We start from the raw sequence: 26,711 nt of genomic DNA, 5'->3' as shown, positions 1-26,711 counted from the left end.
ATGGGGCCCAGGCTCGACTAGTAAGCCAAAAATTTCATCACTTGAAAACTAGGTTGTGGTAAGCAGCCTTTCCGTCGTGAAGCAGATTACTGGTAACTCGAAATTGAACTTGAATTCTAACTTTTTATCAACTTTTTAAAGGAAAAAGGCGAATGAGTAAAAATGTGGACATGAGACACAACGCAAGGTCCGTTAGGACCCGATCCTCCCTGCAAATGTCAGGGGTGGTGATTTATTATTGACTCGGCCATATTGTTTGTGCATCTTGGGAGTTGAAGCCCAACAAATACATGAATAAGGCGACGCTCACAAGAGCTCATAACTGATCTTCATTGCCATATTGTCACATGGACTACAATCATATGAATAAAGGTGTCCATATCTTTCGATCTTGCATTTAGCTTGAATTTCCTTACTCCCTCGCATAGAAAACATGCATCAAAAGAGAGGACTGTGGTAAGAATTCAGATTGAAAAGAAGAAATTTTGAATGGACCAGGAATTCAAAATATTTGTATAATAATATACTAGTCTTTTACCCGTACCTTTGCCACGGAGGTCTCTCTCTCATTCACGCACTGACTCTCACACACACGTAGAGTCTTGTCCCGTCATCGTCTCCTAGTGCTGCTCTTGTCTACCTTCCATTACGATCTTGATGTTTTCATCTGATCTCCCACCGTTGTCAAACGAATAGCATTCCATCATGCTTGTGTTAGAAGAATTCGCAAGTAAATTGATCTCACCAAGGAAATGGTCTCTTAGATCACGCATGCCTTGTGCCTCGTTAAGTAATTGGCCAGCATGCGGCCTCTAGCTCAGAGATGATCATGGAACAGTGCACTCACATTCCCTACTTAGTGAAATTAGAAGATGTCCATGATTGAGTTACAAACAATCTCTCAGATATGGATGGTCTACTATTTTGCTCTATACAGACGATCTCTCAGATACATACGGTTGATTCTTTTGCTAGAGAGAAGAATCTACAAAAGCTCTCTGAAATCTGAGATTCTTTGAGATTGACGCTAACATTGGGTTATAAAGAAGGAATCGCAAATTGCTTGCGTAGGATTGAACAAGCTTTCTTTTGTGTTTTCTCTGCTCGAGCCTCGAAGTGTTTCCAAATTTCACTGACTTTGGGTTGCCTTTCTCAAAGATCTTTGGGGAAGGCTTCGAGAAGTCTAACTACATTCACAGCGGAGTGTTAAGCTCGATAGGCTCCATGCACATGGTTTGCTTCTATCAGCACCCCCAGCATGTCTTGCGCTCCATTATTGAAAATGGAGGGATCCCTGTACTTGCGCGCTCTTATCTTCAATTATTTTCGCCATTCGACTTGTGGCCTGCTCTACAATTGGGAAGAAATCTTCCATCTACTCGTGGTGTTTGAAAGAAAAAATGCAAACGGGCACACAGTGGAGGATCGTCCATTCGCATGCACAAGCATACTTTCACGTGTTTTGACCATGAGGCGAGTAATGGAAATGGCACATTCATGGATATCTATAGCAATATAAATGGTAATGAATTTCTAATTACTCAAACAGCTAGCTCTTTATCGTTGCTAGCAGCTTCGGCAAAGAACTGATCTGCGCACAAGCACCGGCCGCAGCTTGGTAGCACTGTGCCAAACCACGCACAACAACAATCTCTTTTGAAGTCCAATATCAATAACAATTCCGTTGGTGATAGGCAGCCATTAGGTTCTATGTTTCAATCCTAGCACAACCAGTAAACTTTCTTTTGAAAGCCAGCTTTCTGGCAGTTTACAGACTGAGCCTAGAGGACATGTGTGGCACAGCTTGCCTAGCTAATGGCGCACTTCAATCTATGTGAACTTTATTCTCACGCTCAACTAATCTGGCTACTTTCTCTGAATTTGCAACTATGTGATGGAACCAAAGCCTTGTCGTTGATTCGCACTGCAATGGCTTCAAGGTGTGCCTCTGCCTGCCGAAACAAATACAGCAGCTCGGTGAGTAGAAGATTCTCCAATTGTGGATTCGCTCTCATAGGCTTGTGAGGCCTTCTAAAGATGTTAATCTCTCTCTCTCTCTCTCTCTCTCTCTCTCTCTCTCTCTCTCTCGGAAATTGCTAGGAACTGTCTAATCTCTCTCTCCCCCCCCGTACCCCCTCGCTACCTCTGCTCTCTCCCTGCGCTACCCCCTCGCTCAGCCCCCCCCGCTCTCTCCCTGTGCTACCCCCTCCGCTAACCCCTCCGTACCCCCTCGCTACCTCTACTCTCTCCCTGCGCTATCCCCTCCGCTACCCCTACTACCCTCCGCTACCTCTGCTAACCTACTCTCTCCCTGTGCTATCCCCTGCTCTCTCCCTGCGCTACCCCCCGCTCTCTCCCTATGCTACCCCCTCCGCTACCCCCTCTGCTACCCCTACCCCCCCGCTACCTCGCGACCCCCTCCGCTACCTCTAACCCCCCCGCTACCTCACTTACCCCCCCCGCTACCCCTCGCGCTACCCCCTCCGCTACCCCTCTCTACCCCGCTACTCCCTCCTCTAACCCCCCCGCTACCCCTCTCTACCCCCCGCTACCCCCTCCGCTAACCCCTCACTACCCCCCCCCCCCCCCAAAAAAACAAAAAAAGAGGGAAAAAAAGGGGAAGGGGGGGGGGGGGGGGGAGCAGCTTTGATCTCCTATAGTCCCTTCTTTGCCCCCATAATGAAAGGAACAGGGGGATGAGGACAGGAGACTAGGCGGAAGACCCCTCAATCCAAATCTGCATACGCGTGGAGATGGGGAAGGGGAACGGTGACAAGGCGAAAACACAAAAGCAACTCAATCTGGAGGACTTCAACAAACGCAGCAACCGGAGCGGTTTGATAGTGGACAACACCGCGGCCCAGAAGAAAGGGGCCCACCCAAAGCCCATGCCGCTCACCACATCCTCGACCTCTATGGTTACCACCACTATTTCACCACCATCATCCGCCTCATCATCTACGCCACCTCTCTCCTCCCCCTCTCTTGCATCATCATCACAGGTCTCCTCTCCAGTAGCCTCACCACTGGCCCCATCAGCCACGGCTCCATAGTACTTTCCCTTAGTATCACCTCTACCTCTTCATCACCTCGTCCGACCTCGCTACTCCTACATATCACTCCCCCGCCCAGATCATATTGTCCCCACCCTCAGTACAACCTCAGCAGCCCACCTTCATTCCAACCCCTCTTGAGATCCAGTTCCCGCCTGGACCAGGACATCTTAGGCCCCCGCCAGATGCTTGGGACTCCCTATGGGCTTAGATACACAGCATTCGGGCCCGTCAGGCAGAGCTGACACATTACACCCAGGAGCAGGCCCGATACACCCAGGAGCAGGCCCGCATTATACACGAGTAGGACACCCTTATCCAGGGACTCAGACACGACATCACACACCTTTGAGAGGAGCTCGGGACCCTCAGAGCAGCGCCTGGAGGGACCCGCCTGGAGGGACCCTAGTCACAGAGATGGAGGCACAGATAGCCACGATACAGCTGCCTATAGCAGAGACGACTAGATGGGTGGACGTGGCAAAACGGGAGCCCGCAAAGGCAACCGTTTCAGCCGCCATACAAGAACAGCAGCAAAGGGCTTCGAAGGCCCTCAACATCTGGATACGAGGGATCACGCGAGACAGCACCAGCACCACTACGACACCCATGGAGGAGGCCATTACCTTTGTGACTACCACCATGGGGGCCCTCGACCATGGCATAGAGGGAGCATGGCGTGTTGGGAGAGATCCCAACCGAGAGCAGCCCCTAGTCATTCGCTTCAGAGATTCACATGCTCGTCTAGCGACACTCCGACGCCGAGCCTCTCTACGAGAGCATCCCACCCTGTCCATGGACGAGGACTTGACACCACTACAGATTGAGGAGCAACGAGTTCTTCTGCAACAGCGGGATGTTGCCCGCAAGGAGGAAAAATGGACCGTGGTCCAAGATGGTACGTTGTTGACCGGCACCCGTCGGGCTCCCACCCGTACCCCCTAGGGGGTACGGGGCCTATAGACTCAGGTTTTCAAGACCCTAGACTGCACCATTTGGAACTGTAATGGCACCTTATGGTCAGACCCAGGAAACTTATCGGAGTCTTATACAGGACGAGACATAGTCTTTTACACGGAGACACACCAGAGCCCAGAGCGTCCACTACCGATAGTCAGTGGCTACACATGGGAGTCAGCCTTCAGGGATGAGACGAGGGATACAGGAGGAGTCCGAGGATCAGGCGGGGTCGCAGTATTGTACAGGTCTTCCCTTGCCGGAGCCATCTCCATTGAGAGGAAGGATGCACACTCCCGATTCATGTGGATCCGAATCCGACGCACAGACACCCGTGACCTTTTCATAGCAATATGCTACTTCCCGCCAGACACATCCCACTTCGCCAGAGTGGCAAGAGAAGAGGGTGAGACATCTCCATATGCACCCTTACATCAGGATATCCCACACCTTTCAGCCCGTGGGGAAGTTCTCCTTGTTGGGGACTTCAACGCCAGGACGAGTACGCGACAGGCACCACTCCTAGACTTCCGAGACGACTCTATCATGCTTCCAAACATGGACCTAGACGGAGCAGGTATGACTAGGACCTCATCGGACCGACACGGGCCTGTTACACCATATGGACACACGCTCCTTGATTTGGGCAGGATGCATGATCTCATCATCTACAACGGGCTCGACCTTTGGCCCTCCTCAGGTGGTTTTACTTGCTTCCCACACGGGGCGGGCACTAGTGTAGTAGATTACATCATGGGATCCCCTACCTTCACTTCATGTATCACCGACTTCACCGTAGCACCACTCCCTCCAAGAGCTGATCACACATACCTATTCTTCACTATCGCCACCCCATGCTTAGCCACACCACACACACCACATAGGAAGCACGACACCTACCACGACATACACTTTGATCACAGCCTCTCACCGGCCTACTCTGGACGCTTAAACAGACTCTTAACCTACATCGATAACATACCACTCATAGAGGACCGTGCTGCCCTGATTAGTCGCACACTCCACGAGGCTGTCCTCCAAATCTTTCCCCACATCACACGGTCCACTAGGCCACCACCTCTTGGTTCTGTACCCTGCAACAATTGGGACGATGCTGAGTGCAAGGCTTATCGCCGACAGCTCTGACTTGAAACCAGATGTCACCTCCCGAACACACCAGACACAGTACGCAAGTACCGACATCTCGTACGTCAAAAGAAGCCGGCTTTTCTTCGTCAAAATGAGGAGGAGCTGCTGCACATCTTGTACAGCAACAACTCTAAGGATTTTTTGTGGAGATTCCTTGAGCGTAGGTTCCCATCACCCCTTACCGACACGAGAGTCTGGCACATGTATGCACACCATCTATATGATGTCCCACACCAGCCCACTCCAGACCTCATACACACACCTCGTCCCACCACTTGCAAGTTGTTCACCAGAGGGGGAGTCAAGGACGCGACATTGAAACTGCACAATGGCTGAGCTAAGGATCACGAGGGGCTATGCACTGAGTTTATCGCATATGGGATCCACACGTTAGCCCCGATCCTAGCAAAGCTATTCAATGACGATGTTTGCCTTGGCTTCCCCCACATTTGGACACTCAACACCATCACCCCCATCCACAAGGTAGGGGATCCCATGGACCCGAGTAACTACAAGACTATCATGATTGGACATGTGATGTCCAAGATCTATGCAGCTGTATTGGATGCATCGGTCAGCCTATTCGCACAGATGAGAGGGCTCAGAGCAGAGGGTCAGGCCGGTTTCAGGTGAGATCATGGGACTATGGATCACATACTCACACTCCAGAGTGTCATTGAGGAGGCCAGATCACGGAAGGAGAGGGTATACTGTTGCTTTGTGGATTTCCGCAAAGCCTTTAACACAGTACCTCGTGCTCGTCTTATCACACGCCTACAGATACTAGGATTTGATCAGGAGATCATCTGGGCAATCATGGCACTGTATGAGAGTCTTAGGCCGAGTTCGTACAGGCGCAGGTTGGACAGATGAGATCCTGAGTACCATAGGGGTCAAACAGGGTTGTCCCTTATCACCGACCCTGTTTGGCCTCTACATCGATGAGCTTGAGACTTTCATGGGGACGTTCCGAGGGACCGGTTGCTCACTTGCCGGGATCATCATCACGATTCTTCTTTATGCAGATGACGTGGTACTCTTGTCGTCCACACCCGAGGGGCTCCAGCGACACCTGGATGCACTGCAGGCTTTTTGTTTATCCCATGATTTGGAGGTCAACCTTGGCAAGACCAAGATCATGATCTTTAACACCTCTCGAGCAAACATGCAACGAAAACAGTTTACTTTTACTTTGGGTGGGTCACCAGTTGAGATGGTATCCTCATACATTTACTTGGGGGTCATCTTCTCCGGCCCGATCTTCACGATGAGACCAACGATGTATGCCAGACTGAGCAGGGGATACGCCTCACTCGCTCGGCTAGACACAATGCTTTCACTCCCACTTCCAAGACCCTCAGACCAAGGCTCTTCTCTTCGACTCCTTGGTCCAACCAGCCGGTACGTACGGTAGCCCTTGTTGGGGGCCTGACATGTCAGAGATAGAGTAGACACGGGTGGAGCGCTTGCAAATCCTCATGCTCTCATGGATGATCCGGGGATAACCGTCTGTACCACATCACATCATTCAAGCCGAGTTTGGTGCTTCTCCACTCCAGCTCGATGCAGCCTTTCAGACCATCACATATCTACACCGGGTTAGATCATATGGAGATTGCACATCAAGGAGACAAAGGTTGCCGTGGTTGGCTCTCGATTCCTCCATGAGGTTGGCAGTAGAGGGAGACGAGCGATGCTCGTATGCACGGACTCACGAATGGTTTGTGAGACTAGGGTTCTACATCAATAGGATACCTCCTTTTCAGTACAGTTTGTTGAGAGTTCACGCTCAACATCATGTGATCATGTGTGCATAGCACCATCACGTGATCATATGTGCATAGCACTAACCTTATAGAGTGCTATAAAGGAAAGGGTTAGATCCCTAAAAGGGTTTGTATATATTCTATTTTTTCAACTAAATCTAGTGTACAGTTAGTCATTTGTAGTGTGCTCTCTAGCTGTGCCCTCTCTCCTCATCTCCACTCTTCTCCTCTCCCCTCTTCATATTTTGTCATGGTATCAGAGCTTCCTTGTCTTCCGCTGAGACATTGTGATTCTTGAGAGTGTGAGAGAGATTGTGAGATTGAGAGTTCTCTTGAGTGATTGTGAGATCCTTCCCTTCACTTCCGTTGAGAGAATTTCCGTCCATTTGAGAGGAATTTCCGTCCATTTTTTTTTTTATAGTTTGTGAGAGATGTATTGAACGAGAGAGAGTTTTTCGTTCATTGCTTGAGTTCTTTGTGAGGATTTCCATTGTGAGATAGATTGAGAGAGATCCATTGAGAGCAATAGAGAGAGATCTTTGGAGGTTCTTAGAAAATTCAGTGAGAAAGAGAGATTTCTGCTGAGAGATTCATTTCTGAGAGAGAGCCTTTGCACTTTATGTGAGAGAAAGGTGTGGTCAATCAACTGACACGTGGAACTCTATCCTCCACGTGGCATCTTATATGCCACGTCAGCAGTCCACACCATCGAGTGCCACGTCACCATCGACTGCCACATCAACTGCCACGTCAATCGCCACGTCAATTGCCACGTCATTAGCGCCACATCAGCTAACACGTCACCACTGCCACGTCATCATCGACTACCACGTCACCTGTGCCACGTCAATTGTGCCACATCATCAGTGACACATCATCCAAGCCACGTCATCAGGCCACGTCATCACTACCATGTCACCTCTGCCACCTCAGCACTCCAGTCAGCACTGACCCCTGCCAGCACTGTTCCTTGTCAAGCACACTGTGCACACACTGCATGTGCACACTCCTGCCACCTCAGCACAAAGCTTCACAGGCATACCTCTTGCTAAGCGCAGTGCCACATCATCACTGCATGTGACTCACAGTGACACATCATCATTGAGCACCATTTGCACTCCTTTTGCCCCTCCACCTAGATCAAGTCATATCTCTTGATCCAGGAAGAATTTGAGGGCGCTCCAAAAAGGAAAGTCGCTCGTTTTTTCGTGCTCTACGCTCGTCACATCACGTGCACATTTCGACGCAAGTTACACTCACATATGAGCCTCCCCGACAAAACCACTTCCTTCACGCACATTTGCCTCTACATCGATGCATCTGACCCAGCACTTAAAAAGAACAAAAGAAAAGAAATTATTTGTTGTTCTTTCATCGATCGACGATTGGTTTAGATCTAGATCGGAGTAGACTAGATCACCATAGAGCGGACGCTTTGAATTCCCTTAGTTGCCAATCTAAGCCATGCCCGAAATTCCCGACTAGTACCTACTCGGAGTCAGTCCATACGCTCACATCCGATTTCACATCATTACATTACCTGAAACCTTACGTTCATCGGTTCAGTGAGCAGACTTCAGAGTTCAGAGGCATTGCAGATTGATTCAGTGGGCAGATAGCATTTGATTTCACACACACATGCCACCATTGTAAAGCCTATTCAGCTATTTCACGGCATCGTGCACATCACTTTCAGCCTTGTAATGCCTCTTGGCTATTCTCGGCATCATTGCCACAAGCCTTGTAACACAGATCAGATTTTATATAATGCAGTTCCATCTTCACCGACGGTACAGAGATTTCACTTGGCATCTTCAGTGTATTTGCAGTTGATTCATACAAAGATTTTCACGACACTTTTGAGTACATTTCTTGCACCATGTCGACTAGCAACCTCAATTTGGAGGCATCTGCTAAGTTAGACAACTCCAATTACGGTACATGGAAATACCGAATGGAGACCATTCTTGTGCTTCAGGACAAATGGGAGTATGTCGATGGATCTACACCTAGACCATTGGCCGATCCAGCCACCTACTAGTAGCTCTACTCCATCTGTTGTCACAGCACCAGCAACGGGATCTACATCGGGATCTACATCTACACAAATAGTTTTCGCACCAGTAGCAGATCCTGCCATTGCCCGAGCTCACGCAGAATGGGATAAGAAAGACAAGTACGCCTATCACCTGATCAAGCAGAATGTGCAAGATGTCATGCTAGGACAGCTCAACACAGTCAAGACATCAAAAGAAGCATGGGATATGTTCGCAACTCTCTACAAGTCCAAGAACACATCCAGGATTCTCACCCTGAGAAACCAAATAAACCAGAGTTTCCGCAACAGCAGTGAAACCGGTCATGCTTATGTACTCCGCATCAAAGACTACAACAATCAACTTGCAGCAGCAGGAGAGACTGAATCCCGCAGAAATGGTTCAAGTAATCCTAAATGGACTAGGAGAAGGATATGAGAATCTAGTCCAGAGTATTGCCATCCAACGGCAAATTCCAACACTGGGAGAACTTCAGTCAGTTCTACTTGGTGAAGAACTCAGGACTCAGGCCATTCAAGCACGTAAAGATCATTCTAATGATCAGACATTCACAGCTTCAGACAGAAGCAGAGGCAAAGGCAGAAACAGAGGTAGATCATATCAGAAAAGTGGTCATCATCAACAAAATCAAAGTCAAAATCAGCATCAGCATCATCCTCAGCAACATCAAAATCAGCAAAGAGGAAATCATTCCAATCAAGGAAGATTTCAAGGACGAGGGAATGCATCCACCGATGTGTCAAACATTCAGTGCAACTACTGTCACAAGTTTGGACACTATGAAACAGATTGCCGCAAGAAGCAGTACAACCAAGGCGGTCAATCCAACAGTAATCGAGGGAATTTCCGAGGAAGAGGAAATCATCGTGGTGGACATTCTAGTCACAATCATTTTGCAAATGAACATGGAAATATGTTTCTTGCAAGTGAGGAATTGCATCAGACTGATACAATGCACCTAGACACTGATTTCAATCCCAAAGAGGATTACAGTTATCAAGTCGACCAAGTGGAACAAGATCCTTGGTACATCGACAGCGGTGCATCATCTCATATGGCAAATCATCAGGAATGGTTCACAGAAATGAAGCCATTAGAAGGTCAAAAGAATGTCATCTACACAGCAGACAATACACCGAATCCGGTTCAAGGGACAGGTGTTATCCCTATGAATAATTTCACTGGTACAAAAGGATTAGTCAAAGATGTGCTCTATGTTCCGAAGCTCAGCAAGAACCTTTTGTCAGTAGGTCAAATGACGGAACACAACTACAAAGTCATCTTCGACGGTGATGAATGCACTATCAAAGACAAATCCAAAAGATGTCAACTAGTAGCAAAAGGTGTCAAGGAAGGACGCTTATACAGAATGCTAGCTACAATACCAGATAAGCATGCCATGTCAACTCAAATGCAACAGATGCCACTATCTGCAAAATGGCACAAGAGATATGGTCATGTCAACTTCAAGTACTTCTTAGATCTCAAGAATCAAAATATGGCAATTGGAATTCCGAAGCTACAGTTTCTTAGAAAAGTTTGTGAAGCATGCTGCTTCGACAAACAAAAGCGAACCAACTTTGTCAGAGGTACCTCTCGTGCACGAGGTATTCTTAATTTGATTCATACAGATGTATGGGGTTATGCCCAGACCCGCAGTATCAATGGTTCACTTTATTACTTGACCTTCATCGACGACTACAGTAGATATTGTTGGGTCTACTTTCTGAAAGAGAAATCTGAAGTGTTCTCCAGATTTCAAGAATTCAAAGACATGGTAGAAAACCAGACAGGCAGAAAGATCAAGGTCATGAGATCAGACAGAGGAGGTGAATACATGTCTTCAGCATTCATGAACTTTTGCAAAAATCACGGCATTCGAAGACAATTCACATGTGCAGATACTCCTCAGCAGAATGCAATAGCTGAAAGGAAGAATGGGACTTTAGCAGACAGTGCTAGAGCAATGCTTAGTGAAAAGCATCTTTTCAAATCAGTATTGGGCAGAAGCAATAGCTACAGCTAACTATTTGCTTAATCGGCTCCCTACCGAACCGATACAAGGTATGACTCCTTATGAAGCATTCACTGGACACAAGCCACGCATTGAGCATCTCCGCATATTTGGTTGCATAGCATATGCCCACATACATGATAATCATCGCAGGAAATTGGATGCGAAGTCACACAAATGCATCATGGTTGGCTACAGTGAAGAAAGCAAAGCATACAAATTGTATGATCCCATCAACCACAAAGTCATTACCTCCAGAGATGTAATCTTTGATGAGGAATCAGAATGAAAAACCTCACCTACACAAGAGATAGAAGCATCGACTTCACGGTCATCTACAAAACAGGTTGATGAAGAAGAGCAAGAATTGCCAGCAACACCCCAAGCAGAGCCACAGCGGCTCATACGGTCTACTAGGGAAAGCAAACCTTTAGCCAGATTGACATATGCTCAAAAAGGCAAAGCAATTCAAGTGGAAACCACCAACTTGTGAAGATAGTGGGAGAGAGGGAAGGAGTCTCACTTGCGGCTTTCTCACATGCACAATGGGGGAATACACACAAAGGTGGAGGCTGCAAACAGTTTTCCTCTTCTTAGTTGTGAAAGCCAAAAGAACTCTAGTACAAAGAAAATAGAAGAACCCTATATGTGGGTCTCAAACCAAACTCAACTAACTAAGGTGGCATACTAACTGAGCCACAAACTAGAGTAGATAAGGATAGCTGTCATCCAGCTATTATTCGTGGGCAGTGTACTAACCGCATCTCCAGCTAACAAGTCGGTGACATAAATGCACAACAGTCACCCTTGCATATCGCGAGTGGAGCTCGATATCTCAACACTCCCCCTCGAGCTCAATCCCAATTCTTGCATACCAAGTAGGTCTCTGAACTTGCGCAGCTTCTCTGCGCCCAATGCTTTCATGAATATGTCAGCTACCTGCTCCTCTGTGCTGACATAAACTAGATCAATAAGACCTAGTAACACCTTCTCCCGCACATAGTGATAATGCACCTCAATGTGCTTTGTTCTAGCATGAAAGACTGGGTTCTTTGCCAAGTGTATACTGCTCATGTTGTCACAATAAATGACAACTGGCCCATCTGTAGACTGATGCATATCATAAAGTAGCTTATGCAACCAAGCTACCTCACATGCACTCATTGCTGCAACCCTGTACTCAACCTCTGTGCTCGACAAGGCAACTGTAGGCTGTTTCTTGCTGCTCCAAGTGACTGCAGCACTCCCAAAAGAGAACACACATCCACTGGTAGATCGTCTATCAGAAATACTACCAGCCCAATCAGCATCAGTGTATCCATGCAACTGTATCTGAACCCCAGGCTCATAAAATAGTCCATACTGCAATGTGGACTTCACATACCTGAGTATGCGTCTAGCCGCATCCAAATGCGGTTTCCTTGGAGCCTGCTGTTGAAAAGGTCACCTCCCCATCTGTAAGCCCCCATATGAGGAGAGCATGGGGGAGGGAGACCTAGGACAGTACCCAACAAAAAAAAGAGAGAAAGGGACTGCCACATAGACAGCATCATAGCTGTCATGTGGACAGCACATCTAGAATTGTTATGTGCAGGACAGAGGGCCAGAAAAGTGCGGAAGCATGACTGAGACAGATTGCGATGGATCTAGACAGGAGGCGCACTGTCTGCAGTAAGTTTTGGGGGAGACTGGACCCTGTATTTATAGGGCATCTGCCCTTGAAAGGTGGGCCAAGGGCCCTTGTAACGAGTGCCCCCAAAAGGACAGCCCACAGTCCCATAAATGGAGAACTGTGGAGTCGGTTTTCTGTACAGACTGAGTCAGTTTTTTCAAGCAAACTGGTCGGTTTTTTGATGCAGGCCTTGGGGCCTATATAAAGAGGCCATTTAGCCTCATTTTAGTATCACTTGCAACAGCAGATCCAGAGCAGAAAGGAGCAGCAGGTAGCCCCTCTGGACCTACAGCAGGAGGATAGAGAGGTGCTAGCAAGGCTGCAGACTTAGCCAGGAAGCTGCCCACCTAGGCTGGTTCCCAGACAGTAAGGTGGAAAGGATCATCCTAGACGGAAAGTTTACTTACGCTCGAGGTGGAGCACGCGGACTCTAGTCTAGAGATAGCCAGCAGATAGGAGAAGAACTTTGTGGTAAGATCAGAGGACCACACCATTGGTGGGACTCTGGATCTGTCTCTCTTGTGTCCATAGTTGTGGACGAAAATATATTATATGGTGGTTTCTCTATCTAGTTTGGTTCATTGTCTATTGATGAGTCTGCACACCTATTGAATGCACATAAGTAAAGAAGTTTGTGATTCCACACCCACACCGCACACTGTGTGAGCTCCTGGGTATTATTTCCGCTGCGTGTACCCTCTGTTGGGTATTTTCTAACACCTGCATAAACTGACTTACCAATCCAACAGCATAGCTTAGATCTGGCCTACTAATAGTCATATAAATCAAACTTCCTACTATGCGTCTGTACATAGTAGGGTCTTCCAAAAGCTCACCTGCATCTGTGCTCAGCTTCACATTCTGCTCCAAAGGAACTGAAATAGGCTTACAGCCTGTCATCCCATATTTGGACAGCATGTCCAATCCATACTGCCTCTGCAAGAGCTGTATCCCACTTGGTGATCTAATCACCTCAATGCCCAAGAAATAACGCAGCTCTCCCAAATCCTTCATCTCAAACTTCTGCCTCAATAGCATTTTCACATGAAGAATATCTTCATCACTATCACCTGTGATGATCAAATCATCAACATAAATAACCAGCAGCATAATCCTTTTCTCTGTTTTTCTCACATAGAGTGAGAAATCTACCTTGAAAATCTGAAAGCCAATAGTGACAAGATACTGTCCTATCTTGTCAGACCATGCTCTAGGTGCTTGCTTCAAGCCATACAAGGCTTTCTTCAACCTGCAAACAAACTCAGGATGAATAGCATGAACATAACCTGCTGGCTGCTCCATAAAGACCTTTTCTTGCAAATCACCATGCAAGAAGGCATTCTTTACATCCATCTGATGTAAAGACCATCCCTTTGATGCAGCCATAGCAATGGCTGCTCTTACGGTTGCCATCCTTGCAACCGGGCTGAAAGTTTCTTCATAATCAATGCCATATGTCTGTGCATACCCCTTGACAACTAATCTTGCCTTGTATCTATTCACAGAACCATCTGCATTGTGCTTGATCTTATAAACCCACTTACAGCCAATTGCATTCTTGTCTTTAGGCAAAGGCACCAATTCCCATGTAAGCATTTGCATCCAAGGCATCCATTTCTTCATCCATGGCTTTCTCCCATTTTTCATTTCCCATGGCTTGCTCAAAAGAAGTGGGTTCTGGTTCCTGTATCACTTTGACCATATAGGCATAGTGAATGGCTGTAAATCCATCATATTTCAGCCTATCCACAGGATACCTAACCCTGGTAGACCTGCGCAAAATAGACTCACTTCCAGGTGCTCTCAAAACATCCCTGGTCTTCCTTACTCCAAGTGTAACAACAGAAGGAATATCCAACTCATCATCAATGCTCTGTTCTAAACCACTGGATTCACCATCCACACAAGAGTGACCTGCATTCACATCAAACATGGGCTGATCTACCTTCTCTTTTGCTTTTCGTGATACCTGCATACCACTCTCTACATTGCTTTGAGGAGATTCTCCTGATCTCAATCTGTCTGTCCATGGCGAAGTATGTGAACCACTGCTAGACGACACTCCAGGTCCACTAATATTTTATGATTGCTATTGTAAATTCCGTGCAGCATTACCATTTTGTACATCTACATCAATCATTACATTTAATGGTTTATACCAGCTGCTCATCTCATCAAAAACAACATCTCTGCTCACTGTGAACTTTCGTGTAGAAGGGTTATAGCATCTATACCCTTTCTGCTGCAGAGAATAACCAATAAAGACGCACTTCTCAGCTTTTGGATCCAACTTGGACCTCAACTCATCTGGCACATAGACATAGGCAATGCAACCAAAAATTTTCAAATGAGAAATATCTAGTTTCCTACCAGTATACATCTCCTCTGGCGTCATGCCATCTATTGCTGCAATGGGAGTCCTGTTCATTATATAAACTGTTGTAGCAACTGCTTCAGCCCAATAATAATCTGGTAGATCTTTTTCATTTCGCATAGCCCGAGATACCTCTCCAATATGCCTATTTTTCCTTTCTGCAATTCCATTTTGCTGTGGGGTATGACTGCATGAATATTGCTGCTTTATGCCATGCTCCTGCAAGAACCTTGCAAACTCATTTGAGAGGTACTCTCCCCCTCCATCTGACCTTAGGCATTTTATTTGCAGGCCTGTTTCTTTTTCAACCATAGCTTTAAAAGCTTTGAAGTGCCCAAACACTTCACTTTTCTTTTTCATAAAATACACCCAAAGTTTTCTGCTGAAGTCATCAATCAATGTAGCAAAATAGTGACAGCCTCCAATAGATGCAGCTTTAGTAGTCCACACATCAGAGTGGATTAATTCCAATGGCTTTTTACTCTCTTGAACATGCCTAGGAAAAGGTTTCCTTGCCTGTTTCCCAAATTGACAGGCTTCACAAACCTTGTGCATTTCTGCAACCTTGAATTTAGGCAATCCTGCAACAATATTTTGGGCTCTGCACTTGTCACAGAATTGGTCATATGCTGCACCATAAATAGATGCTCATTTCTGTCATCACCCTGCCTACTAGAAGATGCATAATTGCCTTGCTGCAATTTTCCATTCATAATGTCATTCTGCTTTTTATAGCAGTCCTTAGCCAAATTACCCATTTTGCCACAATAGTAGCATTCAACATTGCTGTTTGCATTTTGGCCTCTCTGCCCTCCACCACGGCCTCTTTGGCTCCCCTTGCCTCTAGAGTTATCACGTCCTCTTGCATAAGACTGGTTTTCTTGCATTTGCTGCATATTCTAATTTCTACCACGGCCTGCAGATCCGCCTCCTCTACCTCTGCCTCTACCTCTGCCAGCATTTGAGTAGAAGATAGTTTCTTTTGAAGTTCCTGCTGAAGAAGATGCACCCCCATTTCTCTGCTCTTCAGAAATTAGAAGAGCAAACAACTCTTCAAAATCAGGAAATGGATGTCCGGAACTGTGCATAATCCTTTCCTAGACCATTCAAGGTCACAGAAACTAGATCATCGTCTTCCACTGGCGACCCAATGGAAGCAAGTGCATCTGCAATTTTCTTCACTTTCATGTGGTAGTCATTTATGCTCAAATTTTCTCTCTGTACATTGTGTAACTCCTGTTTGAGTTGCATTTTCCTGGCTTGCGTATTTGTGCTGTACATTTTTTCCAAAGTATTCCATGCCTCCTTTGACGTACTTGCATCCTGAATATGCACAATCATGGAGTCCGAAATACTGATAGACAGCCAGTACATAACTTTCCTGGCTCTCTCATGCCATCCTTTAAATGCCTGCATTTCCTGTTGATTGGGAACATTAGGAAGAACAGGTTCTTCTTCATTTCCTGTAATGAACTCCCAATAGCCTTTTCCCATAAGGAAATTCGTCATTCTAGACTTCCATGCCTGGAAGTTATTCTTGTCAAGCTTTTCAGTGACAATCTGTGAAAGAGAATCAGATGCCAATACAAAATACTGCAAAATATTCTGTCACTGCAAAAAAACACAGCTTTTGCCTCACACGGGCAGATCTGCAAAACTGACGAAAGTGGTATTTCACCACACAGTCACTTCCTAGTGACGATTTTGCATGAACAGGCAACAAGCATGATTCTGCAACTCCCAATATCTCTGCACACAGGCATACGATGCAATTTCTGCGGCAACTTTTCACCGACTAGCCGCGCAATGGTCGCACAGCAAAAACAGGGCCTTTTTTTGAGTGCCTGCGAAGAACTTCTGCCTTCAAAACGGGCCCCGAAATGGCCTCGAATCAGAAAAATAAAGTCACTAAGGGATTTGCCCTTTCCCGCAGCATATATTGCGCTCTTGCCATGCCGCGAAGGGCGTCTCAATCTGAGACAGTGCACTCTTGCACTTCTGGCTCTGCTACCTGCAGAGATTTGCTCCCAAACTCGAAATAGGAAAGCAACACTGGTCCTCTTACTAGGACACCACGAACTTGGTTTGCTTTCTTGAGCTCCTTACCACGAGCAAGGCTCTGATACCATGTGAAGATAGTGGGAGAGAGGAAAGAAGTCTTACTTGCGGCTTTCTCACATGCACAATGGAATACACACAAAGGTGGAGGCTGAAAACAGTTTTCCTCTTCTTAGTTGTGAAAGCCAAAAGAACTCTAGTACAAAGAAAATAGAAGAACCCTATATGTGGGTCTCAAACCAAACTCAACTAACTAAGGTGGCATACTAACTGAGCCACAAACTAGAGTAGATAAGGATAGCTGTCATCCAGCTATTATTCGTGGGCGGTGTACCAACCGCATCTCCAGCTAACAAGTCGGTGACATAAATGCACAACAGTCACCCTGGCATATCGCGAGTGGAGCTCGATATCTCAACACAACTATGCTCTTATGACTTACCATCATGGCTACAGAAGACGCAATAGACAAGCCAGAATGGCAAACTGCTATGAATGAAGAAATGGATGCTTTGTATAAAAAAAACACTTGGGAATTATGCGACCTTCCACCAGGAAAGAAGACCATAGCCAACAAATGGGTATACAAAGTAAGGTACAATCCAGATGGCAGTATTCAAAGATACAAAGCCAGATTAGTTGCAAAAGGATTTGCACAACAATATGGTCAAGACTATGATGAGACTTATGCTCCAGTAGCAAAGATGGATTCCATACGGTTCTTGATATCACTAGCGACACTCATCAAATGGAATGTGTATCAGCTCGATGTCAAGAATGCATTTCTCAATGGTTATCTAGATGAGGAAGTCTACATGCAACAACCAGCAGGTTATGTTGAACCAGGAAAGGAGAACAAGGTTTGCCATCTCAAGAAAAGTCTCTACGGCTTAAAGCAAGCACCCAGAAGTTGGTACAGCAGAATTGACAAGTATTTTGCTGATCAAGGATACATGAAGTCCAATGCAGATCATACTCTCTACTACAAAGTTCAAGGGGAAGACATTACTATTGCACTTTTGTATGTAGATGATCTGATTGTGACAGGAAGCAAGGATAGCTTCATCAGAAAACTAAAACAAGACTTATCTGCAGAGTTCGACATGAAAGATCTTGGACTAATGCACTATTGTCTTGGAATTGAGTTCTGGAGAGATTCAGATAGCACATTTATGAGTCAGCTCAAGTATGTTGACAGTCTCCTGAAAAAGTTTCATATGGCAGATTGCAAGATTGCAGCCACTCCCATGGAACAGAGTTTGAAACTTACTAAAGATTTAGAAAAGCCTACAGTCAATGACAGATACTACAGGCAGCTCATTGGATCTCTTATATATCTGACAATCACACGGCCAGATATTTGTTATGCAGTAAGCTCACTAGCACAGTTTATGGCAAATCCAAAACAGTCTCACTGGAATGCAGCCAAAAGAGTCTTGAGATACATCAGAGGTACAAGACAGTTTGGAATAGAATACAGAGGAAGTCATCCACAGTTGCATGGATACTGTGACATTGACTATGCTGGAGATCATGAGACCAGGAGATCGACACAGGGATATGCATTTTTCCTTGGTCAAGGTGCTATATCATGGTTGTCAAACAAACAGCCAACTGTTTCTTTGTCTTCGACTGAAGCAGAATATAGAGCACTCACTACAGGTGCATGTGAGGCTATATGGCTCAGAAGACTATTGTCAGAAACAGATTACTTTGATGAGTCAAAGCCAACAACAATATACTATGATAATCAATTGGCTCAAGCATTGGCCAAAAATCCAGTATATCACTCCAGGAGAAAGCACATTGATGTCAGAGAGCACTTCATCAGAGAAAGAGTGTTACTTGGTGACATCACACTGCAGCATTGTGATAGCAAAGAGAATGTTGCAGACATCTTTACCAAACCACTCAGTAAAGAGCTATTCAAGAAACACTGACTAGCTCTTGGTTTGACGCAGAGGAAGGACATTCCCATTAAAGGGCTGTGACGGAATGTAATGCTCAGTCCTTCTTCGATTCCCCAGAATCATCATCTTGAGGGAAGGCCTACTTCATGATGTTGATCTTGAGGGAAGGTGTTGAGAGTTCACGCTCAACATCATGTGATCATGTGTGCATAGCACCATCACGTGATCATATGTGCATAGCACTAACCTTATAGAGTACTATAAAGGAAAGGGTTAGATCCCCTAACCCTAACCCTAAAAGGGTTTGTATATATTCTATTTTTTCAACTAAATCTAGTGTACAGTTAGTCATTTGTGGTGTGCTCTCTAGCTGTGCCCTCTCTCCTCATCTCCACTCTTCTCCTCTCCCCTCTTCATATTTTGTCACAGTTTAGATGCCCCTCCGGTACTCCTACCCACCCTCCCGATTGGGCCACATACCAACCAGGTCATTCAAGAGGATCTCCTGTAGCTACACACCTTTAGGACCTAGTTGGAGCCGAGGGAGCTTCCAGTGAAGCTGAGTTTCTACAGAGATTACTGTCTTCGCATTTCGGAGGAGGGATTCATCACACCACCGGGGTACACTGAGCTTCATATGCCTCACTCACTACGGATCTCCATCGGAGAGTTTCAGGTATCATCACACCGCCTCCACATAGAGAGCGGCAAAGCAGAGGGGATTCCTGGGGAGCATCGCTTATGCATACTGTGCGAAATGGGGACCCATACCTCATGCTACAATATACCCGATGTCAGCCTCTGAACTTGGAAGCCAAAGTATTCCTATAGTCTTGTTCCAACAATAGGGAGATTCCGAAATCCCTAGTACGCTGCTCGAAATCGTGATTTCAAAAATTTGCTAGCCTTCAAGTCAAAATTGACAAAAGTGGTTGTCATTGTGCAAATAGCTTAATCCTTGCGTGATTCCGATCACATTTTTTAAACGATGTTCTCAGCGCAACGGGCAAGATCTCCATCATGCAATTGCTCGTCCAGACTCCCGGTAGGAATGAGATCGAACATCAAAGTTAGCTCTACAATTGCAAGAGTCGAAATTATCCACAATTAATGTAAGAAACTAACAAATGCTAGTCATGGGAATGCGGATGTGGGAGAACTAACTTTAACTGAGATGTCAGAGATTATTCCAAAGAAAGATTGAAGACAGTATTGCTCTATCGAGTTTGTTCGAGTTTAAAGGTAGTGATCACATACTTTTTTCTCTTTGTTCAAGCGTATAGATTGACGACAATATTTCTCTAGCGATTTTGATTGATAAAATGTTGGATCTAAAAGGTAACTATCACGAGAATGCTTCATGAAATGATCGTACTAGAAGGCCAAATTTTGGCAAGAATTACGTTGAATGATCTAGAACTGAGACAGAATTTTAAAATCCGATGAAATGACTGCCAAAATCTCACAAAGTTCAATTTCTATGCCAAACAGTACTGTATTAAGTAATGTATAAGAACTTGTTCTCACTATGCTCCCGTACTCGAACAAATTAGAGGATGAAATTTTCCTTTAAGTTCACAAGTGGAATCCACTTATATGCAATTGCCATAGGGAGGAGAGTCGAACAAATCGGGCTACAGAGGTGTTGTAGAGGGCCCATTCTAATCTTGATATTGCATATGGTTGTTTAGAGGCTTGACGATCTGCTAACCACCACGCGATGCCTCCCTGGAGGCTTACAAATCCATGGTGCAACAAAATGCCTTGGCGGGGAAGGGAGTGATGAGTGATGAAGAGAAGAAGCTAGGAAAGGGAAGAGTGCCGCTTAAGAGTCAAGGCATGTAAGGTAATGACTCCGAAATCGTGGGTTGAGCAAGATCCTCGAGGACAAAAGGCGTACACCCCTTTGAAATCCCATTCTGTTCGAAAAGAATCCGACACAAATTATCCTTGCTTTTTTTCTAGATTATCCTTTGCTTTTGGAAGAACTTTATGCCTTTTAACTCCTTCATTGGGTAGACACAGATATTCAGTGTTCCATCAATCCGGACGCTGCAAACGGATTCAAAGCCTGCAAGTTTCATTGATGGGCTGGTGGAGGGAACTCGAGCTCAAAGCTCAACAAAGAGATGGGAGGAAGGGAACTTGCAATGGACTTACCACGTTCGACTACGATTACGACTATTGACACTCAAGTAATACGCCAGTATCTTATCCATTCGTGAGACTTATTCTCGGTGCTAATATTCTTGGCGTTTATATTATTGGCGCTTATATTCGACGCACGGGGAAGGGCCCGTTCCCTCGGATTATAACTCTTTGGGGAAGGAAGCGCGCTACCTCCCCGCCCACACTATGTGTGGTTATAATAATTATATATTATCTTTTTCTCTCTTAAGGAGAGGTTTGGGGGAGGACGATTGGAGGAATGTGCATCGTTAGATTACAATGATTATTGTGGACCATTGGATGCCTCTTTAACCCTCTTTTTTTGGGAAACATTGAGAAAGTGGTAATTAGAATGCACATTCAATTTCCATGCAAATTAGTCGTTCCATGCAAATTTGGCGTTCCATGTGTTAGTTTGCTTGTGCTTGGAAGCCTGCCTTTGATCCGTTCGTTTGCAAAGTTGCTTTTCATCAACATCCACTGCCATGAATTTGCTCTACGAGCCACCGTTTTGAAAGTGAAAAGTGTAACGAAAGGAGAATTCAACATTTTTCTTTGTTTATCATTTGATCGTAGAGGTGGCTGCTGCGGCTCGTTCGTAGAGTGGCGAGGCGATGGAATTGGAGGAGGGACACATGAAGGGATTGCTGAGAGACAAAGAAGCATCTTGAGCGAGAGATAGACCTGAAGTTAGAGAGTGGCTGGGGAGAGACGGGGGTAGGGGGAGAGAGGGGGAGAGAGAGAAAGGGGGACGGGAGTGATGGACAAAGAATGTGAGAAGGGGGAGCGACGCGAAGAAGCAATCTGTTCCTCTTCTTCTGCAGATAGGACGAAACTCCACAAATCCCAAAACTCCAAACTTCCACACGTTGAGCATATTAGAAGCTTTTCTCCATCTGCACGTCTAGAAGATGAATATATACACAATTTTCTCGGCCTCCCATATTGCAGGATTCCAACCTCCTCCTACTATCAAACTTTGGCGTGGACTGGTATGAATCTTACAAGATGTAGAACCTTCAAGCGTAAAAACATTGTGAGGCTGTTTAATTTCTTTTGGCAGCTCAGCTTGGCCTTTCCTGCGTCTTTATATATTTACATGGCCTCCAAGAATCCGGTGGCACTGAAACCAGCCTCAACAACGTAAAGGGTAGTAGGATCCACTTAATTACAGCATACACAGTAAATTGACAAGTAAACATGCACCACAATACAAATCATTGGGGAGCTAGAGTGCTCCTTCTCAGAAACAAAGACAGCGATTGGCCTCAAACGTTGGCGCCCCTTGCGGTATTTATTTAACATTCATTTAAAGTCAAGCGGCTGATTACAAAGGTCTCTCGGAAGCTGCACCACAGCCAAACCAACGCCCGCAAACTCCCGTCCAACCCACCCTGTAATTCCCTGCTCAACTTCAAATGGTGAACGGCATCCAATCACTAGACAATCTTGTATCCTCAGCCAACCAAAGCATGCAACAGAGACCACAATAGCATCCACTATATGAACCACTCCTGCAATCGCACAACCAAGTGCCCAACCAGCCAAACATGGTTGAACAACTGCAAGACAAAGCCCTCAACAGCTGAACTCTGGTGCAATAAAACAACCAAAACACGTCCCAGCCGGTTACCTCAATCTATAGCCTCCCTGGCCACTGCCCAACAGCATAAATCAACCCTTCTTCGCGAGGAAAGAAACCCAAACACAATAACTAGCCAGCAACCAATGAGGGAACAGCAAAAGCAGGCCAAAAAGCAAGCCTCCTTCTACCCAGTATCCACAGAGCTAGGTCACCCGAGGCTAGAAAACCTAAGATCCTGCAGAGAAAAGATGATTCCACCTTGGCACAGCCCAGAAGCAACCTATAATAGAACACCCACGCCTGGAAAGATACCAAAACCAGCCACAACATCCAAAAAGCTCCAGAATATCAGGTCGAAATCTCTTGCAGAGCCTGAAAGCCTGAAAAAGCAAGTCGCAGTTCACCCAGGGCAGCATGGTCAAGTCTAGAACTGTCAGCCGAGGCTAGAAAGCCCAAGATCCTACAGAGAAAAGATGATTCCACCCTGGCACAGCCCAAAAGCAGCCTAGAATAGAACACCCATTCCTGGAAAGATAACAAAACCAGCCACAACAGGAGTTCTGGACTTGACCATGCTGCTCCGGGTGAACTGCGACTTGCTTTTTTAGGCTTTCAGGCTCTGCAAGAGATTTCGACCTGATATTCTGGAGCTTTCTGGATGGAACAGCCCTAGAACCAATTGCAGGCACTTGGAACAACCTGGAAGAGCCCAAAAGTAAATCACAAACTGAAACAGACACCCTGGCAGAAATCGCCACCTGCAACAGACTCTGGATCAATTGCAATTTGCTCTGGCAAACCCTGGATCACCTGGAACTGGCCCCTGGGTCAAAATGAATATTCTTGGCAGGCTCTGGATCACCTAAAACCCGCCCCTAGGTAAAAACGAATTTCCCTGGCACGCTCTGGATCACCTGAAACTGACCCCTACGTAAAAACGAATTTTTATGGTAGGCTCTAGCTCACCTAAAACTGGCCCCTGGGTAAAAACGAATTTCCCTGGCAGGCTCTAGATCACCTAAAGCTAGCCCCTGGGTAAAAACGAATTTCCCTGGCAAGCCCTGGAACCTCCTGGTAAAAAGCGATTTGACTCTAGCAACACCTGGCAGGCTCTGGCAGCTCCAAACTGATGATCTAGCTCCTCTGGAATTGATTTGGCCAACTGCCTCCAAAAGAAGAGCTTCCCCCCTCCTTTTAAAGCCCTAGGCTTCAAAAAGCAGTGTTTTTTAATTGCACCACTCTTTTGGTCCCTAAAAGCAGTTTTTTAATTGCACCACTCTTTTGGGCCCCCTGTTGCACACTTTGGCCCTAGGAATTAATTGCATAGTAACTGGGCGCACATTCACTATAGTCACGCGCAAATTACGGGAGTGGCAAATCAAAAGTCCCCCAATTTCACGTCCTCATGACAGGCACTGTGTCCGAAAACATACAGAGCATGAGTACAAACACAATGGCTAAGAGCAGCAACAAGTAAAAGACAAATATAAGGATGCAGCGGCATGTGGGCTTCAAAGTGAACAACTTCTGTTATTAAGAAACATGAACCGCAAGAAAAAAAGAATCATAAACGTCTGGCATGCCAGTGTGGACGGACTCCATTTTGCTGGTAGCAAGAACTCGCGGTTGTTGATTCATTGGCATTGTAGCTAGCATTCATAGCATTGTCCATCAGCAGTTCAACAGGATACTCACGCCCTTGCCGAATATGCCTGCGCAGGCAGTAAGGCTTCTAGCGGATCAGCGGGATCTTCTTGAAAGTAGCCCTGCCACCACAGGCTTGAGTAACTTGAAAGTAGCCCTGCTACCACAAGTGGGATCTTCTTGAAAGTAAGTTGAGTATCATGGACGAGTACGCTTCAGAATCATCTGAGCTACACCCCTGCCACCACAAGCTCGGCGCTTCCAAGTTTCTACCCTCCTTTTACGTATATAGTTGCTTGCAGCTTCTCCTGCCTTCTTGCAGTATTCACGTTCTTCATTCTGGATTTCAAACTCCTGCGTTCTCCTTTTCCATGACACCCAAGCTAACCTGAAGCACATTGTTTTCAGCCTCCAATTGGTTTTCGATGCTGTCGAGAAGAGACTTAGACATTGCCCTGTTCTCTGCCAAGGCCTCACACAACTGATTATTTATATCCGTCAGCTTTGCCTCTAAGTCCGTGCGGTTTTTCTCCCACTCTCACATTTTCTTCACAACAATATCGTGAATCTTCTGCTCTTGCTCTTCTCGAACATGTCGAGGGAGGACTCACCCGTATAGAGTAGCGTGAAAGAAGGATCAGAGGAGGCATGCAACCAGCAAGCATGGAGGGGCTAGGAAAAGCGTAGAACTCGGCTTCAACGTAGACACAGTGTTTGGGGTGAGGATTGATATCAGCTTTAGCAAAGCTTACGGACTCTTGCTTCATCTCTGATCTTCGACCATGAACTCTCTTGCTTGCAAGCTTCATCTATGATCTGAATCGATCGCTTCATCTACAATCTGAATCTCTCGCTCGTAAGCTTCATCTGTGATCTTCCTTGAACAATCTCCCTTCTCCTTTTTTCGGAATCAAAACTAACTGTGGACTGGCTTTTGACTATTGGCAAAAATACTATCTGTATTTTTGAATTTACTCTTGACTATTTGTTGGAGTTCAGAATGTATGCTTATTTAAATTGCTCACATAACTTGAAAATCTGTTGCTTTTCCTGCCGATGGTAAGCTTCTTGGGTTGCTTTGCTTGTTGCTTGCTTTTTCTTGCTCTCCCAGAAGTCGCTTTTTGCTTCTTCTTTTGGATCTTTAGCTCTTTGTATTCATTTGCAATGGCGCCAAGCCGTCGGTGCTCACAATTGTTCATAGCAAAGTCTTCATTCATCTGTGAATTTGATTGCCCATGGCTTTGTCGTGATGAGCACTCAAATCTGTATGTTTGATCTCTGAGTTGCAGTTTAATTGATCCGGCTCTGGAATCCATCAATTGAATTCAACAATTCAGAGTCAAACCTTTGAGTATTACCTTCCACAATTATTATGCATTGTTATAATTCAATGGGAAAAGAATAATCTTCCCAAACATCCTAAAAATGACAACCTGACGTATGGGAAGCAATTATCTGCGAGGAAGATGGAGCGGCAGATGATGATTGAAGCAAAAGCAAAGTGGTGAAGGAAACAGAATGGGCGCTAACCTAGATGGCGACTTGCAAGAGGAGGTTGGCAAGCCTTGCTTTGATAGCTTGAGTCATCATAATAGCGACAAGGAAATAAGCAATTAGCAATGCATATAGACATCAAAGCTTCCCGACCTGACCAACCTGAAGGAATAGAATATCTAGGCAAGATGAGTGCAATGCAAATACTTTCGTTGGCGATTTAATATATTTTGCCTCCACGTGAAGGCTAGATTGTTTGTCAGTTTGAACTTGATCCATGGAATTCGTTTTGCAAGGAAACAGATTGATCAACCTCACATAAATCTCAGCCAAAAATTATCTTGTAGGTATCAAACACGCAAATTTTGATTGATTGTCAGGATTTTCCTCAAAACTATTCGCTGTAAAAATATATATATATAATCGCTGATTCTACAAATATCTCCTTGATTCCAGTGGTTCAGTGAACGCCTGCAGATTAAATCTAAATGCCCCAACACTTTTCCTTTCTCATGAGAAAAGCAGCACAAATTTGGAAGAGTGCTTGTGGCCGTTGAGATCATCCAAGATCAAGGGCCAAATTCGGAAGAGTGGTTGTGGCCGTTGAGATCATCGAAGATCAAGGGCTTAGAATTGAACACGTGGTTCAAGGAGAGATCAAAAATCCAAAACTTCCCTCTAGCTGCCCTCTAGCTGCTTACCGTAATAATATCAATGTATGGGGGGACATACTAGGTTGATCAAAATAAAAGAATTTGGGTTCAATGAACCCTTTTATGTGCACGGATCCTTGGATAAGATCTACATCA

General features: G+C 45.6%; 1 protein-coding gene across 3 annotated transcripts in view; it reads right to left on the bottom strand.

Moving 5' to 3' along the window:
* LOC147881579 (trihelix transcription factor ASR3-like) overlaps positions 1-26,711 on the bottom strand; it is a 67,062-nt gene that overhangs the window by 39,291 nt on the left and 1,060 nt on the right. Inside the window, exon 2 of one of the 3 annotated variants that reach the window (XR_015540479.1) lies at positions 19,782-20,049. The exons of the other annotated variants lie outside the window; for them this stretch is intronic. The gene's annotated coding sequence lies outside the window, so the exon portion shown is untranslated. The remainder of the gene's footprint in view (positions 1-19,781; positions 20,050-26,711) is intronic. 3 annotated transcript variants of the gene reach the window in all.

This window comes from Dipteris shenzhenensis, chromosome 31 (assembly GCF_047967505.1).
Source record: "Dipteris shenzhenensis isolate YYH24624 ecotype China chromosome 31, Dip_SZ_1.0, whole genome shotgun sequence".
Classification (NCBI taxonomy): Eukaryota; Viridiplantae; Streptophyta; class Polypodiopsida; order Gleicheniales; family Dipteridaceae; genus Dipteris; species Dipteris shenzhenensis.
Note: the sequence above shows the minus strand (reverse complement) of the source record. Positions and strands in the feature narration are given on the sequence as shown.